Source organism: Gopherus evgoodei, chromosome 4 (assembly GCF_007399415.2).
Source record: "Gopherus evgoodei ecotype Sinaloan lineage chromosome 4, rGopEvg1_v1.p, whole genome shotgun sequence".
Classification (NCBI taxonomy): domain Eukaryota; kingdom Metazoa; phylum Chordata; order Testudines; family Testudinidae; genus Gopherus; species Gopherus evgoodei.
This window is the reverse complement of record NC_044325.1, coordinates 124,410,183-124,425,729: the sequence shown is the minus strand read 5'-3', so window position 1 is coordinate 124,425,729 and position 15,547 is coordinate 124,410,183. Positions and strand designations below refer to the sequence as shown.

The window sequence follows — 15,547 nt, the reverse complement described above, 5'->3', positions numbered from 1 at the left end:
TGAAGAAAAAGAAAAAGAAAGAAAGAATGGCAGGGTGGATGGGGTGAATAGGTAGGATGGATGGATGGACAGATGAGATCAAATGGAATGATCAGCTGGACTGGGAAGGGATGGGTGGATGAAATGACATGGGGTGGAACAGATGGATGGATGAATTGCTGGATAGGCTGAGGGTGGGGGGAAGGATAGATGAGATTAAATGGGATATGCAGTGATGTTGTAGCCGTGCTGGTCCCAAGATATTAGAGAGATAAGGTGGATGAGGTAATACCTTTCATTGGAGCAACTTCTGTAGCTGAGAGAAACAAGCTTTTGAGCTTACAAGAAGACCTACCTCCCCCACCTTGTCTCATGAAATGGGATAGATGGGATGGAGTGGGATGGGTGGATGAGATGGGATGGATGGATGGCAAAATTCTCCTCAAACCCTTGAAATTGTGGTGCTTATTTGTGGCAAAGATTTAGAAAGATCCCAGTCTGTCAGGTGCTTAGAGGACCGAGGCTGAGACCTTGTTGGTGACAAAGGAGGCAAACTCTCCCTCCCCAGGCCGTGCTCTGAGCTTTCTCCTGTACCTGTTAGTACATTTTATTGGATGATGATTTAATAGCCGTTGATCCCATACAGACACCAACACAGTCAGGTAATGTTTGCCTTGCTATCTGCATAACAGTCATCTAACTGTAATCCTAACCTTAACCCCAACCCAAACTTTGATCATGGGGCTGATTCTCCTCTCATTCACAGTGATGTAAATCGGGAGTTAAATGCTGAATCAGATGGATATACAAATAATAAAAAATACTAACACCACTCAATATTTAGCTGTGGCAGAATTCCTTTTTTTGTTTATAATTTTGACAGATAACATCGATGCTCATTTCTAAGATTTTTTTCTGACTTATCAGTTTAAAATTTTCACACTTGCAGAAAATAATGGGGGATTCAGACAATGGGGGGGTCACATAATTATTTATGACAGTAGATGTTTAGATTCAAAAAGCTAAAGGTTTATAATAGGGTTGTCAATTAATCACAGTTAACTCATGATTAATGCAAAACAAATTAACTAGCTTAAAAAATAGTCACAATTAATAGCACTACTAATAATAGAATACCAGTTCATATTTATTATAAATATTTTTGGATGTTTTTCTACATTGATTTCAATTACAACACAGAATACATAGTGTACAGTGCTGAATTTATATTACAACAGTGCCATGCAAATGCCTGTTCTCACTTTTAGGTAACATTGTAAATACGAAGTGGGCAGCATTATCTCCTGTAAATGTAAACAAACTTGTTTGTCTTAGAAATTGGCTGAACAAGAAGTATGACTGAGTGGACTCGTAGGCTCTGAAGTTTTACATTTTTTGCTTTTGAGTGCAGTTATGTAACAAAAAATAATTCTACATTTATAAGTCACACTTTCACAATGGAGATTGCACTATGGTACTTGTAGGAAGTGAATTGAAAAATACTATTTCTTCTTTTTTTACAGTGCAAATATTTGTCTCTTTCACCAACAGAAGTTAGTCTAATAAAAAATATTACCTCTCCCACCTTGTTTCTCTGTCACCATTTACAAATGAAATATGCCCCAATAAGTTTTCAAGCAGCATTTTCTTTACTTTGCTTGTCTGCCCGTTTGTTATTATCAATTAAAATATTTTTTCATTGGTGTGTGTGTGTGCAGTGAAATCAGTGTTTACTGACTTTTACCAATAAAAGTCAAATTTTTCCAATCATAAAATCAACACACACATTTGTTAGCACCAACATCATTACGTCCCCATTTCAGAGAAGCACTGAAAGCATCATCAAACCTAAATCTCAGGCCAGATCCCCAGCTGGGGTAAACCCATATATCTCCATTGACTTTAATAGAGCTGCACTAATTTATACTAGCTGAAGATCTGGTCTCAGACTGCTCTTTGAAGAGGGGATCCAAATTCCGGTGTGACTGGAATCAACTCGCCAGCTCCCTAGTCTACGTAGCTCTTCGAGCCCAGGTCGGGTTCAGGTTCTGAAAGAGAGACATCAAGACCAAAATCTATTTTACCGTTGCTCCCAGGCACCAGGAGAAATGTAGTGATCACAACTAATGGGCCTCATTCCTATTTACACTAAGGTTGCTCTTCACTCACTTTAAGGCCTCTTTATGTGGCAAGAGCAGTATAAAGTTGCCTTCGTGTAAATGAGGATCAGGCTCAACAAAGATATAACAATAATATCACATAATGCATAAGTACACCATTCACCCGAAGAAATAAAAGGCTACGCTGATCTGCATTTCAAACCCAGTTGAAAGGGACACTGTAACATTCAAACCCATATAAGGTAAAACCTTATCCAAACCCTGGTTAACTGGATTTCAGCTCACCTAACGTTTGTATTAACTCTCCAACTCTGAAATTCATATCCAAAGTGAATTTTGTTCACCTGGGCCCGGATCCACAAAGGTATTCAAGCTCCTAACTTCCAGTGGTTTGTGGAACTCCAAATATTCCAGGTTTCAGAGGTCCCCTCAGACATTTACAGAATGAGTTGTTTAAATATTTCTGGGGCCAGAGCCCCAACTGGTGTAAACTGACATACCTTTATGGAAATCAATGGAGCTGGTTTGTTACACCATCTGAAAATCTGGCCCATTTCCTTACTAGGATCTTGCATTATTCCAACTACAGACATTTAAAATATTCAGTTCATTATTCACCTTTTAGTCTGTTGGTTTAATTTTTGCTTTTCACTCTGTTTACCATGAAAAGAGGACATCAGTTTTTCATTGATTTCACTGTGCATTTGGCATAGCTAGTATATCACGCCGTTTAGGCTGGTTGAAAACACTGCTGGGGAAAGTTAAGGCAAAAATATCCTGTTTTCAATGAAGTGGTTTGTTTTGGTTCTTTTTGCCTTGTGAGAACATTGCTATTAATACAGGGGTTTGCAAAACACTTATTCTGAACCAAAGCTGAATTTTGGTCTTAAACTACTTGAACTGCACAACTGAACACAAACCTTTTCAGTGTTGACTTGAAAACTGTAACAGATCCAGCTTTCAGACGGTCCATAAAAAGGCAATGCCATACCTACAGGGTATAAATACAGAAAATATGTGTTTCCAGCATTTCTAGATGATAATTAGGGCAAACCAATAATTCAGGCGTCACTGACGCAGAGTGGAGCACAAGAAAAAAAGCAAGCAATTCTTTTGGTCTGGGCATGCTCCATGTGACTAGCACTGAAAATTATTAATGACTTTGAAAGGACATTTCGGTTTGACCTTTTAGTACAAACATTTGCTCACTCTAGCTCTATCGATTGCTTGTAATATAGAGTGACTGATATACTTACAGCCATCTCTAACACATGCTACTCATATCTCTAATATGCTTATGGGATCTATTAAGTATTTAATTGTATAAACTATTTATGAATGTTTCCTTATTATAAAGTAGGAACAACATTAAAATGTTAGAGCTTTGCTAGCTTGAATAGTTACCGAACGAGTGTTTCACTTGAATTTTCAAGTATCCACCCCAAGTGTATATAACTATCCAATAACAGAGAAATTGGGAATTACTTAGGATTTTGTGGTTAGTAATATACTCTGAACTAACCAATAAGGGACCAGAAAGGATAAACATGGTTTGACTATGTAACTAGAAAATGAAACAATTTTCTTCAGGAAAAATCACCATTCAAATTTGTTTCAAATGAAAACATTTTGGGTTTTCCACAGGAATTTACATTTAGACTCAAAACTACTGTTTATGGAAATAGAAAGATTTTTATTTCCATTTCATATTTGAGGATTTGGGGGTATATTTTCCCACTTTCTTTTCCTTTTTTATTTTTCACTCTTTTTTCCACTGGAAAAATTTGAAATAGTAAGAGCATGAAAAGTAGCGGGAAACCTACTTTCTTAGTGTTTGCCAATTTTTTCCAGGTGGAAAATAGTAAAAAAGAAAAGGTGTGAAAAATTGACTTTCCCCCATTTTCACACACATTCTTACCCTTTACTCCTTATTACAGGGGTGAAGTTGGGATAAAATAGAGGGTCAAAAGGGGGGAATAACCCTGAAAACCCCACAATTGGAAATAACGCTCCCCAAAAATTTTGTTTCCAAAAACTGAAGCAAAACTACATATTAAGTTGCAGCTAAATTTGAGTCAAATCCACCTTTCAAAATGAATTTTTTTCAGTTTGAATCAACATATCAAAAATGAAAAATTCATTTAATCTTGAAATGGTGATTCAAAATCAATTCTTTCATTTTGATTTTCCCTATCAGAAAATCAAAAAAATCACATCTGAACTGACATCTTCCCATGGAAGACATTAATTTCAACACAACCATATTTTCTGATGGGGGAAGAGGGATAAACTCAGCTGAAAAATGTTGATCAGGTGTTTATATAGGCATCTAAATGTATGAAACTCTGTGCAGGGCTGAAGTGAGATATCGATGTATAAGCCTGGTGCTAAAGGGTTAATTATCCCTCACATAGGTGGGTGTAAGTTTTACTCCTTTTGAATCTTTGCAATGCTCATTTCACCTGCAGTCTGCAGGCTGAGGCTTGTTTGCTGAAGACACTCATGAATGAGATTGCAGCTAATAAGCACCTCTGAGAATTTCACCATCTATCTGCAGAAAAACTGTGAACAGGAAAATAGGCAAAAATCATTGAAGAAGTTGTTACAAATTATTTATCCAGCTCTAATATGGACCAAGAGGCTCAATGCATAAATAAACAAAGGAATTGTAAACGAGATATAGTTGTGCAGTCCTTACTCAGGCAAAAGACCCACTGGCTTTGATGGGCTGGTACCCAAATCAGTACAAAATTCGGAGGGTAACAGCTCTATCAGAGTAAGATGATCAAATGATCTAAACACAGTACAGAGACAAGGAGAGTGAGCTTATATTTTTTACTGGTGAAAAGGACATGCTTTTATGCTGAGTTCTTCTTCAGGGCTGGGAAAGGTACTCAGAGTGTCACAGCTAAATACCAGGTGGGACAGATTGTTTAGCACAAGTAGTTAACACCTTGTAAGAGACCATTCAAGGTGACCTCTGCAGTTTCAGGACAAAGCAGGGTTAGGAGGTTACAGATTGTTATAATGAGCCATAAATCCAGTATCTTGAGTGTGTCTGTAATTTTTAGTGTCCAGCAAAATTATGAATTTAAGCTTCCAAGTTTGAGATTAGGCTTTCACTAAACCTAGTAAAAATTCAGAGAACAGCATTTGTGAATCAATCACCCATGCAGCCTGTTATCAAAATAAGAATAAGGACTCTTATTCTGGACTCAGTCCAACTGAAGTCAATGAGTCCAATGTGTGAGCTCAGTTATACTAGTATAAATCTGGAGTAAGGCTGTTGGCATCAGTGGGCCAGATCCCCAGCTGATGTATGTCATTGTTGCATGTCGCTCTGTTGATTTAAATGGGGCTCTGCCGATTTACACCAGCTGGGGAGTTGACCCAGTCATGCCAATCTGGCTTTACACCAACTAAGCTCAGAATCAGGCCCTCCTGTCCTGCATTGGTGTAAGTGAGAGCAAAGTCCAACTTATTGAGCTTGCTCACATGAGTAAGGGCTGCCAGCCGAGCCTCTCAGAGAGCAGCTAGATACAGTGTGAGTCTGGCAGTCTATTGTATGACTCCAGTTTTACACTGGATTCCATGGTGTTACCCCAATGTAAAAGTGGTGGACCACAGGGCAAAATCAGGCCCTGGACGTTCACTCACTTGCACCAGCTTCACATTTGTGCAAATTACTCTGGCTTTACACCAGTTACTCCCATTTTACACCAAAATAGGCAAGAGGAGAATTAGGGCCATCGTGATTAGGTGTCTGTCCGTTTTGTTGTTGGATCACGCTCTGAGGAGCACTTGGATACATCAGCATTTCTGGAACTGACCTGTCTTCTTACAAAACCCCTGATAGATTTAGGGCCAGATCCCTGGCTGGTTCAAATTATCATAAATCCATTGGAGTCAGTGGGCCAGATCCTTGGCTAGCATAAATGGGTGCAGGTCCACCAATTTTGGTGGCATTACCAGGTGTACAACTGAAGTACACAGGATCAAACCAGCCTGGCTGTATATATATCTACCCCATAACACCTATGGATTTCCACAGAGCTGTGTCAGTTTACACCTGCTGAGGATCTAATTTTTTTTCTTTCTCCAGCAAACACTTTCCCCTTCAGAGTAATTTAACTCTAGAACCGCCAAAGCACTGGACAAGCGCGGGAACAAACCCATTGATTCTGGTGGGTAGACAAACTCACCCCAGAGGATCTACTCCCTGTCTTTCTAAGTTCGTAAAAGCAGCAAAGAATCCTGTGGCACCTTATAGACTAACAGACATATTGGAGCATGAGCTTTCGTGGGTGAATACCCACTTCTTCAGATGCATTCACCCACGAAAGCTCATGCTCCAAAACGTCTGTTAGTCTATAAGGTGCCACAGGATTCTTTGCTGCTTTTACAGATCCAGACTAACATGGCTACCCCTCTGATACTTTCTAAGTTCGGTGACTCTGTCACTCAGCCAGGCTTGAAGAAAGAGCTGAGGGGAAAGGGGAGCAAGCGTGGGTGGGGGGAAATCTGTCCCCAATTCTGCAGGCTTTGCATCGTTAAAAACCTCTTGCAGCTTGGGTTTGTCATGAGCCACTTCCTGCGGCAAAGCAGTTGCTGCTGCAAAGAATCAATCCCCGCATGCCCACCCCCCACAGGCGTGCAAAAACAGCAGCATCCCCGAAGCACACTGCTGCTGCAAACTCCTTTGGGGTCAGCGGCGTTACTAACACCCGTCAGTCATTATGTGAATAGCTTAGGCATGACTGTGCAGTAACAACTCCTCTCTGTTTAATACTCGAAGGGCCCGATCCCAACACGTGTCGATCACCGGCACCTGCCTTTAAAGTCAAGGAAGCCCTGACTCTCTCAGGATCGGGCCCTAACTTCAGTGTTCTATACGGTCCTGATACGAAGGTGGGAGGTTTTCTCTCATTTCGCTTCTAATAGGTCAGGCTGGTGTACAAACCCTTGACTTCAATGTTGATTTACACCAGTCAGGGATCCTCCCCATGAATCCGTTTCTACTGAACACATGAAAAACAAGTCAGGATGGAGCTCGGCTTATTCTCAGTGGTGGCAGATGGCAGAACAAGGAGCAATGGTCTCAAGTTGCAGTGGGGGAGGTCTAGGTTGGATATTAGGAAAAACTTTTTCACTAGGAGGGTGGTGAAGCACTGGAATGGGTTACCTAGAGAGGTGGTGGAATCTCCGTCCTTAGAGGTTGTTAAGGCCCGGCTTGACAAAGCCCTGGCTGGGATGATTTAGTTGGTGTTGGTCATTAATAAAGGATTTATTACTAGAATTGGTCTGATAACTGCTAAGCTGGGTGTGTGCAGGCATAGGTTCATTAGCATCTGGAGCAGAGATTCCCAGGATGCAGTGTTTCCCTGCTTTTTCTAGTCCCAGAGTTCAGTGTGGTTCTCAGTTCTCCATTCTGTATGTAAATTGAGATGTCTCCCTGTCCCATCTCTCAGGCAGATGAGGCTAGGGGAGTTGTCTTTGCTCTCCATGCTAATGGAGATGTCTTAATCTTGTCACCCTTGTCAGGAGGGGTCTACGGGTGTTTCCCAATGCTTTTCACTGCTCTCCACAAGGCCTTTTTTATTTTTTTCCTCTGATGGGTTTTGGTTTAAGCAGAGGCTGGGGAGGTGGGTGTCTTTCATGAGTTAGGCTGGATACTGCACGCTGGTTCCGCAAGAACACAGAGGTGTCTGGTATCACGTTGATGGAGTGCTTGCGCTGAGTGAGTATCCCCATCACCTCCTTCCTCCATGGTACTGGGTCTGATCTTCCGTTCATTGCAGCTGCCGCATCAGTCATTGTATCCAACAAACCAGCAGGGGGCTGGACTAGATGGCCTCCTGAGGTCTCTTCCAACCCTAATCTTCCATGATTCTATGACCCAAATAAAAAAGCATCTCCTCCATGTCCTGTGAGGATCAACTTTTAGCATCAGCTCTTGGAGTTTCCTTCGGCCCTGATTTTCTGGACTAATAGAATTAATCCATTCATATTCCCCAGAGCTAGAACTTTCACCTCCACCCCATTTACTGAGGCTAAAGCCCAGCTTACCAAGGTCATTTCCACTGTGTCAAGGGATTTGGCAACAACTAACAATGTGATGTGCATCCGATTGGACCAGCCCATGTTTTAACTGTGCTCCCTGGTCTCCTTGCAGCCAGCCAAAGGTCTTAAGAGCCAAATTTGGAACTGTGGCTGTGTAGAAACTGCCAGATCCCAACTTCAAAAGAGCGGAATAAAGGGTCCCAATCCTGCAGCCTTTCCCACTGAAGTCAGTGGGCTTCAGGCTGTGGCACCGAGCCCTGTGTTGTGCTGTCTTGGATTTTTGCTGATTTGATTTGTTGGTAGGATGATTTGTGAGCAGCCGTCACCCCAGCAACCCCACTGGATTTCATTAGAGTGGCTGCAGCTGCTGCTATATTTAGACCCAGCCAAGGAAGTGGGAGCGAAAGATTTGTTTGGAGATTTCTGCAGCTGTCATTAACTATTTCATTTATTAGGAAAAGGGGTGTGTGAGAAGGACAAGAATGACACAGCAGGCAGGCTAAGATGCTTCATGCATTGCAGAGATCAAAGGGTTTGAGCCCAATTGTGACGGTTTTCTGTTTCTTCATAAAAGGCAGTTCAGCAACAGATCAGATAGAGATAGCAGCAATGCAGTGAGAACATTAGGGCAGAAAACAGCCTCTGCCTTCCCTCGAAGGAACTAACACTGCATCCCATTGGAACGTGGCACTAATTTTACAGGGATGGATCCCCAAATGGTTTAAATTGGCCACAGCTCCATTGGGATCAATGGGCCAGATCCCCAGTTGATCCAAATTGACTGACATCAATAGGGTGACACTGATTTACACTAGCTCAGTATCTGTCCCACAGAGGCAAATTCTGCTGTCCTTTACATGCAAACTCCACTGAAGCTACTTCCACCAGATCTGAGTTTGGCCCATGGGTGCTGTGTCATTGTTTTACCATTCTTCCACTCTGGTGTGTGTTGTCCCTTAGGAGGGAAGAAAGAAAGATGGATTACAACATCTGTCGTACAGCTATGATGGTGATGGATGGGCATACGTACAAACACAGATAGCTCGATTTCACAAGACCGCAATCACTTTGCTTGAACGTTACATCCCCTTCCTCTCTCCCTTCATCTGTTGCTGGCTATTTAGCATGTACACTCTTAGGGGCAGGGCCTCTGTCTTCATATATAATGATGGCAAACAGACAGGCAGGGAGGTGAAATGATTTCCCAAGGCCACTCGGGGAGTAAGGCATAGGTCTCAGCCCTATTCTGGAGGGCCACAGATAAGGAGCCAGAGGGGAGTTGGGTCTCCACGGCCCATTACAGTGGCTTCATGGAGCTTCACCCATTGACCCCAAGAATCTGGCCCAGTGTGGGAGACAAGCCCGCACCAGACCCCAAGGGATTGCATTGAAGATAACAGATTGTTTCCATCTCTAGGGCCTGGGCTACACCTAAAAGTTAGGGCAACCTAGCTACGTTGCTCAGGGATTTGAAAAATTCACACCCTGAGCAACATAGTTAAGCCGACCTAAATCCCTGTCTAAACACTGAGAGGTTTCTTCTGCTAGTCTAGCTACTGCCTCTCAAGGGGGCTGGATTTACTACAGCGATGGAAAATCCCCTTCTAAGCAAGTGTCTCTAAGTACAGCAGTGCCACCATAGCACTTGTAGTGTAGACAAACCTTAGTAGGACTCCACAGAGTTAGACGTGTTTTGAGACTTTCTCTTAACTTCAAACAAGGCCCTGAGCTCCAGGGAGCTAGACATGGAAGCGGGAGAGAGTGGATCATGTTCTTGGTTGCCCTGGTGTAAACCAAGAGCAAGTTTGAGAAAGTCTCAGGTCAGTCTAGAAGGCGTGACAATGGGTGACACACACACCTTCCCTTCGGACTTGGGGTTCAGTTCCTGGCTCTGCCCCAGACTCTCTGTGTGACCCAGGGTAAATCACTAAGTCTCTCTGGGCCTCCATTTCCCATGTGGGGATAACAACGCTTCCTTTATCTTGTCCAGTTAGCGTCTCGGCGCTTCAGGGCAGGGACCGTCTCTTAGTGTGTATGTGTGCGCGCAGCGCCTAGGACAACAGGCCCCGGATTTCTCATGGGCTTTTTTGGCACTACAGGAAATAATAACAATCGCTAATCATGTTATTAGACTCCCTGAGACAAAACTCTGCCCAGGGTAACTCCACTGACTTCAGGGAAGTTACCCCGAGGAATGGATTTGGTCCTATCCCACTTAGATTCATCCCCTCTAACACAATCTTCCCCAGTCCAGGGGCTTGCTGGTGCTGAAGAACTGGGACAGAGGAGTGCCCCAGCCAGGGGAAGCCTCTCCCATGTGGGGGCAAGGCCGAGCGACCCGCTCCCTGCTTTCAGTTGCACTTTTGTCTGTTTCCTTGGCGTGGAAGTGCTGCGCCCTCACACACAATCTCAATCAGGTCTGAGGGGACACTGTGGAGTGCAGGGGGTCTGCCTTACACCATCTCACATGTGCATGGCCTCTGGGCTTTTATTCTGGTGGGGATGGACTCGAACGAACGCCAGTGCTGAGTGTGCAATCAGTTACAGAAGCCAGTGGGGGCGGTTGGGGCTGTAGCACCTCTGACCACATGGCCACTTATTTAGATCCCTAAATACAGGGGTGAAGGGGAACACGGCTCCCTGTCCTCTCCCTAGGCCTCCACTCTCCCCTCCTCCTTGGGCTGATGGGGCAGGAACTCCCTCTCCCACTCCAGTCTGCTTTAACTTCTTCCTGGACTGGGGGTTACCTGCTAACTGCCAGCGCTAACTGACTTGTCCGAGGGCGGCAGGGGTAGATCTATCTTGTCCCCTCATTCACACTGCAGGAAGCCCCGGGCTCCCAGCCTGGGATCAGACCTCCCGACTGCTCCCTTCTCTCTCCATGCTGCTCATACCCAGTGTGTTTGGCACAGGTTTTTTCACTCAACTCCAGCTCAGATAGCACCGGAGGCCCAGGTCGCACCTGCCCATGCAGAAGCAGCAAAGAGTCCTGTGGCACCTTATAGATGAAGTGGGTATTCACCCACGAAAGCTCATGCTCCAATACATCTGTTAGTCTATAAGGTGCCACAAGACTCTTTACTGCTTTTACAGATCCAGACTAACATGGCTACCCCTCTGATATTCGATGCCCGTGTAGAACGAGCCATGCACAGACGGGACAGGCGGGCTGGCGGAGGGTCAGAAAGGGATGGGGATTGCTCCCAATATACCCAGGAGGTTTCACGGGAGGGAGGGAGCTCTGCAGCTTCTAAGACTTGGAGAAGGGAGGGGCTCTGCTAAGGTAGATGGGCACAGGTCGTCGTGTCTAGGCTATAGAATTGCCCTGTGCGATGGCCCGGTCTGCAGAGCCCTAGGGAGGGAAGCTCCTGCTTTTTATCTCGTCTGTCCCATGTAGCAATAACAACTGCAGTCAAAGCATGGTCAGGCTGCACTGGTAACCTTCACCTTTCTGCCTCGTGCTTCTATGGCATTGCAATATGGCCTAGCCTAGACTCTCTGCTCCGGTCCAACTGCCCTCAGTCCAGGCCCAGCCTGGGGGCCAAAGGTGGATTTAAAGTGCACAATTGGTGAACCCTACAAAGGGTTTTAATGGGACTTAGGTGCCTACCCTGCTTTGGGGCTTTTGGCAATCCCACAGGCATCCAGCTGCATCTTTAGGGGCCTAAATTGCTTGGGAAAGCTGGCCTTCCATCCACTAGCTCCAGCAGCAGCCTGTTCTGCAGTGCTGGGCTGGCAGCTGGTGCTTTCAAACTTGATCTCCGACCAGTGAGCACCCAAGAACCCTGCCCATCTGTAACCAAGCTGCAGCCATCGTCCGAGCTGCACTCTGCGGGTTGTTCATTGAAACTGGAGGCTGAAGGTCTGTGACCAAAGGAAATCGCTTCCTATCCACAGAGCGGTTACACTTTTTAGCTCCCCAGACTAAACTAAGAGCATCCATGTCAACCTGAGCAAAGCTACATTCTGCATAGAGCTAGACACAAAGGCAACAGGCTTTTCTCTGTGATCTTCCACTACATGTGAAATTACCCCTCAGATTTTATATTTCAGTCTTTTGTAGGCTGGCACCAATCTGGCCCTCAGTATGGCTGCTCTAATGTATGTTCAGATGCCCATTGCTGAAGCTGGGAATAGCCCGAGCACAGCTGCACCTCAGCCACACCTTCCATGCTGGAGCGGAGCAACCCAGCCGCAGGACGGGTGGGGTGGGGAGACCGGAATCGCCCCGCAGTCATGAAGCAGCGGATGTAGCCAGCAACATCCGGCTTAGGTGCTCTGCAGCCATTCTACTTGGGACTGGGCAGGGGCAGTGCTAGACCGGGAGAGCCCCTCGGCGCCGGTGTCCCAGCCCTCTATGCAGATGGCCCCAGAATCAAACCATGAGGGATTTCCCCCGTGACGCTTCTGACGCCGGTGGGGCTGGAGAGCCTGGGTCACACCGCAAGCCAGCACTCCCTACCATTCCTTGGAACAGGATGTTTCTGGGCCTACATAGCTGCCAGGCTGGACAATCTCCTCCCTGTCCCCACCCCAGCAGGTTTTTCCCAGGCCGTGGGGTGGCAGGGCCTGGCTCTGCTATCTGAGGAGTTCTGGGTAGGGGAGAGAAGCAAAAGGAGCAGAGAGGCATAAGCTCAAAATGTTATTTACCTCGCTGGAACCTCTCCAAGGTGCCACTTCACATCTGCTCTGGCCCCAGGAGCCGGAGGCACTGAGCAGGGCTGTGCCTCCTGCAGCTCCATATCAAGCTCTCTCTGTCCTCCTCCTCCAAACCCCAGCTTGTGACCTTGCTGGCTGACAGGCATGTACTGCACACCCAGCCCGTGCAAGCAAACTTCCTCTTGTGTCATGGAAAAGCTTTAGCCTGTCAATAGTTGTGACTGCAGGAAATGCCCGAAAGGGATGGAGCATGTGGTGAGAGCAGGGCATCTGGGACACGTATTGGAGCACTGCCACCAGGATGTCACGGGGGTGGGGGATTGTGGGTACACCCTTGTGCCCTTCAAGGGGTCAGATCTGCAGCTGGTGTAAATTACTGTCGCTCCATTGAAGCTTGGGGGAGGGGGGGTTATGCCCATTTATACCCGATGAGGATCTGGTCCCATATGCTTGATTCTTAATCCCACGTTTACCATTGAAAATCCAGTCCCCTGCACATGAGAAAAGCTGCTGTGCAATCAGAATCATGCCCTATCTGTGCATACAAGATCAGAATCGGGCCCATTGGGCCCACTCCTTCCCTGTGGTAAGGGCATTGATTTCAGCCCTGCTCAGCATGCCTAGATCTCTGTATCATGGGGGCGAAGGAATTGGAGCCTGCACTGGAAGCAGGATCAGGGCAGAGGGAAGTGGGGCAAGAGGTGTGAAGGCAAAGGAGCTAGGAGAGGAGACAATTAAAACAGACACTGCCTGGGGTCATATCCTGCTCACTCCAGCCAGGGCACAATGCCCACGCCAGTTGATGAGGGGTGTCCTCTGAGAACCTGGAACACACCCCAGTGGCCTTAGCACCCAGGAATGGATGGGCAATTCTCCCTGCAGTGGAAGTGCCGGCTGGTGGATGGGAAATGACCTCCTTTATTAACGTACTTGAGCTGAATTCCAGAAAATTAATTAGGGGATGATTGATCGCCCTCCCCCAACTCCACTCCCCTTACAGGCAATAGCAATCTGTGCCCTTCTCAGGGTGCGGGGGGGGGGTGTCTCTGGGGTGATCTGTGCCCTGGGGAGTGTGTGGTAGAATGGATCGGCCCAATGCCCATGTCACAGCTTGAGTCAGAAGAGCTGCCCCTGGGATTGCAGTGTGAATGGGAGACCGAGGTTTGTACCTGCAGGGTGCATTCCCCCAATGACCCCATGTGAAATTAACCGGGAGACCCAGTGCAGGTCCATGGCGGGCAGGCCGGGCCAGAGTCAATGGACAGAATCCCACTGGCCCCAACGGCCTTTGATCAAGCCCAAAGCCAGCTGTTAGCAACCTTCTCAGGGAAGTCAAGGGCTGAACAGGCCCTGGAGACTGAGCTTCTGTCTCAGTCCTGGGGGCCTTGGCAGCATGGTTGCCAGCTGGTGTAAATCAGCCATAGCCTCATTGGAGTCAATAGGTCACATCCTCAGCTGGTGTAAATCAGCCATAGGCTCATTGGAGTCAAAGGGCCAGATCCCAGCTGGGGTAAATCAGCCATAGCCTCATTGGTGTCAATGGGCCAGATCCCCAGCTGCGTGTAAAAAAACACCTCTACATTGAATCAATGGGCCAGATCTGCAGTGGGGTAAATCAGCCATAGCTCCACTGGAGTCCACGGCCAGAGCCTCAGCTGGCATAAATCAACATTGCTCAATTTGTGTCAATGCTGATTTACACCAGCAAGGACCTGGCCCCTGTGTTTAGCCCCAGGCTATAGAAATCATGGACACATGAACCGGATTCCGTGTGAGTCTCGGACGTCTCCAGGAACTGCCCGACTTGCCCCGCTGGGGTTCACTTCTCATTTAACACAGGGTAGGAATTCTTCATGCCCGTTTCTCAGAAGCTGCCATTTGAAAGCCAGTTCCTGGTGCCAGTCGAGGCGGCGCAGGTAAGCAACGCCTCAGTGACCTTTGGCAGTGCACAGGGGAGGGGACTGGTGCGCAATCATCAAGATGAAGCTAAACTGCCGCCGTGCGTCAGTTGCTGCAGTGGCCCTGTGCAGATAACGGTGCTGGTTTTCATGCATGTGCCTGCAGGGTCCTGTCCCCGCCGAGTGTCTCCGCTGTGCAGATAGCAGCGAGCCGGCCCTGAGCAGTGAGGGCACCATTCACTCCCCGCTCTGGGACTTTTGCTGCACCGCGCGTTTGGCTGCAAATTTCCTGTCACTGAGCAGAAAACTTTCTCACCTCAAACGGCGACCACAGGCGGAGATAAGAGAGTAAATATAGCAGGGAGAAAAAAACACACCGCCTCAGGGACAAGGGGAGTTTATTATTGAAATGGATAGGGTTATTTCTGTCGGGGCTGGGCGTTATGTAAAAACCACGTCAGTATCTCCTCAGCCATGGCTCTTCCACTGACAACAAGGGCCAGATCCTTAACAGGGGTGATGCTGGTATACACTTTTGCAAGATGTGGAGCATAGACTCCAATAGAGCGACACTGATGTACACCAGCTGGCCCCTTTGACTCTGAGAGTGCAAGGCTGATTTACACCAGCTGAGGAGCTGGCTTACTGACTCCGATAGAGTAACACTGATTTACACCCAATGGGGATCTGGCCCTTTGATTCCAATGGAGCTATAGCTGATTGACGCCCGCTAGGGATCTGGCACTTTTAAATCTTTAGTCTCCCCTGGCACCCATAGCCCCTTCCTCACCCCCATATCTGGGTGTCCCCCTCTGCATTCCCTGCTCAGTG

At 46.6% G+C, this 15,547-nt stretch overlaps 1 long non-coding RNA gene across 1 annotated transcript; it reads right to left on the bottom strand.

The window, feature by feature from the left end:
- Nucleotides 1-1,582: 1,582 nt before the first annotated feature.
- On the bottom strand, nt 1,583-12,937 carry LOC115650647. Its single transcript, XR_004000149.1, has 3 exons — nt 12,810-12,937; nt 3,020-3,090; nt 1,583-2,027 (listed from the first exon to the last, which is right to left on the bottom strand). It is a non-coding gene; the product is annotated as an uncharacterized LOC115650647 (long non-coding RNA).
- Between the last annotated feature and the right edge of the window lie 2,610 nt (nt 12,938-15,547).